This window comes from Daphnia magna, unplaced genomic scaffold (genome assembly GCF_020631705.1).
Source record: "Daphnia magna isolate NIES unplaced genomic scaffold, ASM2063170v1.1 Dm_contigs350, whole genome shotgun sequence".
Classification (NCBI taxonomy): Eukaryota; Metazoa; Arthropoda; class Branchiopoda; order Diplostraca; family Daphniidae; genus Daphnia; species Daphnia magna.
The window spans coordinates 58,614-62,107 of NW_025533263.1; positions in this window are offsets into that span (position 1 = coordinate 58,614).

Genomic DNA, 3,494 nt, shown 5'->3' on the forward strand with positions numbered 1-3,494 from the left:
TTATACCATGAGTTTTTACTTCTATATGTAAACTGCATGGAATATACTTGTATTCAGTGTGAATACACTGTTATACCATGAGTTTTTACTTCTATATGTAAACTGCATGGAATATACTTGTATTCAATGTGAATACGTAGTTATACCATGAATTTTTACTTCTATATGTAAACTGCATGGAATATACTTGTATTCAATGTGAATACACTGTTATACCATGAGTTTTTACTTCTATATGTAAACTGCATGGAATATTCTTGTATTCAATGTGAATACACTGTTATACCATGAGTTTTTACTTCTATATGTAAACTGCATGGAATATACATGTATTCAATGTGAATACACTGCTATACCATGAGTTTTTAGTTCCATATGTAAACCGCATCAAATATACTTGTATTCAATGTGAATACACTGTTATACCATGAGTTTTTACTTCTATATGTAAACTGCATGGAATATACTTGTATTCAATGTGAATACACTGTTATACCATGAGTTTTTAGTTCTATATGTAAACAGCATCAAATATACTTGTATTCAATGTGAATACACTGTTATACCATGAGTTTTTACTTCTATATCTAAACTGCATGGAATAAACTTGTATTCAATGTGAATACACTGTTATACCATGAGTTTTTACTTCTATATGTAAACTGCATGGAATATACTTGTATTCAATGTGAATACACTGTTATACCATGAGTTTTTACTTCTATATGTAAACTGCATCAACTATACTTGTATTCAATGTGAATACACTGTTATACCATGACTTTTTAGTTCTATATGTAAACAGCATCAAATATACTTGTATTCAATGTGAATACACTGTTATACCATGAGTTTTTACTTCTATATGTAATCTGCATGGAATATACTTGTATTCAATGTGAATACAGTGTTATACCATGAGTTTTTAGTTCTATATGTAAACAGCATCAAATATACTTGTACTCAATGTGAACACACTGTTATACCATGAGTTTTTACTTCTATATGTAAACTGCATGGAATATACTTGTATTCAATGTGAATACACTGTTATACCATGAGTTTTTACTTCTATATGTAAACTGCATGGAATATACTTGTATTCAATGTGAATACACTGTTATACCATGAGTTTTTACTTCTATATGTAAACTGCATCAACTATACTTGTATTCAATGTGAATACACTGTTATACCATGAGTTTTTAGTTCTATATGTAAACAGTATCAAATATACTTGTATTCCATTTGAATACACTGTTATTCCATGAGTTTTTACTTCTATATGTAAACAGCATCAAATATAATTGTATTCAATGTGAATACACTGTTATACCATGAGTTTTTACTTCTATATGTAAACTGCATGGAATATACTTGTATTCAATGTGAATACACTGTTATACCATGAGTTTTTACTTCTCTGCATGGAATATACATGTATTCAATGTGAATACACTGTTATACCATGAGTTTTTAGTTCTATATGTAAACAGCATCAAATATACTTGTATTCAATGTGAATACACTGTTATACCATGAGTTTTTACTTCTATATGTAAACTGCATGGAATATACATGTATTCAATGTGAATACACTGTTATACCATGAGTTTTTACTTCTATATGTAAACTGCATGGAATATACTTGTATTCAATGTGAATACACTGTTATACCATGAATTTTTAGTTCTATATGTAAACAGCATCAAATATACTTGTATTCAATGTGAATACACTGTTATACCATGAGTTTTTACTTCTATATGTAAACTGCATGGAATATACTTGTATTCAATGTGAATACACTGTTATACCATGAATTTTTACTTCTATATGTAAACTGCATGAAATATTCTTGTATTCAATGTGAATACACTGTTATACCATGAGTTTTTACTTCTATATGTAAACAGCATCAAATATACTTGTATTCAATGTGAATACACTGTTATACCATGAGTTTTTACTTCTATATTTAAACTGCATGGAATATACTTGTATTCAATGTGAATACACTGTTATACCATGAGTTTTTACTTCTATATGTAAACTGCATGAAATATTCTTGTATTCAATGTGAATACACTGTTATACCATGAGTTTTTACTTCTATATGTAAACAGCATCAAATATACTTGTATTCAATGTGAATACACTGTTATACCATGAGTTTTTACTTCTATATGTAAACTGCATGGAATATACTTTTATTCAATGTGAATACACTGTTATACCATGAGTTTTTACTTCTATATGTAAACTGCATGGAATATACTTGTATTCAATGTGAATACACTGTTATACCATGAGTTTTTAGTTCTATATGTAAACAGCATCAAATATACTTGTATTCAATGTGAATACACTGTTATACCATGAGTTTTTTTTATTATTTTTTTCTTGTCCTGTTATCCATGAGTTTTTCTTTTGCAATTTTTTTTTTTTTTTTTGTTTTGTTCTTTTTGTTTTCTTTTTCTTTTTTGTTTCTGTTTGTTATATTAGTTTTTATTCTATATGTAAACAGCATCAAATATACTTGTATTCAATGTGAATACACTGTTATACCATGAGTTTTTACTTCTATATGTAAACAGCATCAAATATAATTGTATTCAATGTGAATACACTGTTATACCATGAGTTTTTAGTTCTATATGTAAACAGTCATCAAATATACTTGTATTCAATGTGAATACACTGTTATACCATGAGTTTTTACTTCTATATGTAAACTGCATGGAATATACTTGTATTCAATGTGAATACACTGTTATACCATGAGTTTTTACTTCTATACGTAAACTGTATGGAATATACATGTATTCAATGTGAATACACTGTTATACCATGAGTTTTTAGTTCTATATGTAAACAGCATCAAATACACTTGTATTCAATGTGAATACACTGTTATACCATGAGTTTTTACTTCTATATGTAATCTGCATGGAATATACTTGTATTCAATGTGAATACAGTGTTATACCATGAGTTTTTAGTTCTACATGTAAACAGCATCAAATATACTTGTATTCAATGTGAATACACTGTTATACCATGAGTTTTTACTTCTATATGTAAACTGCATGGAATATACTTGTATTCAATGTGAATACACTGTTATACCATGAGTTTTTACTTCTATATGTAAACTGCATGGAATATACTTGTATTCAATGTGAATACACTGTTATACCATGAGTTTTTACTTCTATATGTAAACTGCATCAACTATACTTGTATTCAATGTGAATACACTGTTATACCATGAGTTTTTAGTTCTATATGTAAACAGTATCAAATATACTTGTATTCCATGTGAATACACTGTTATACCATGAGTTTTTACTTCTATATGTAAACAGCATCAAATATAATTGTATTCAATGTGAATACACTGTTATACCATGAGTTTTTACTTCTATATGTAAACTGCATGGAATATACTTGTATTCAATGTGAATACACTGTTATACCATGAGTTTTTACTT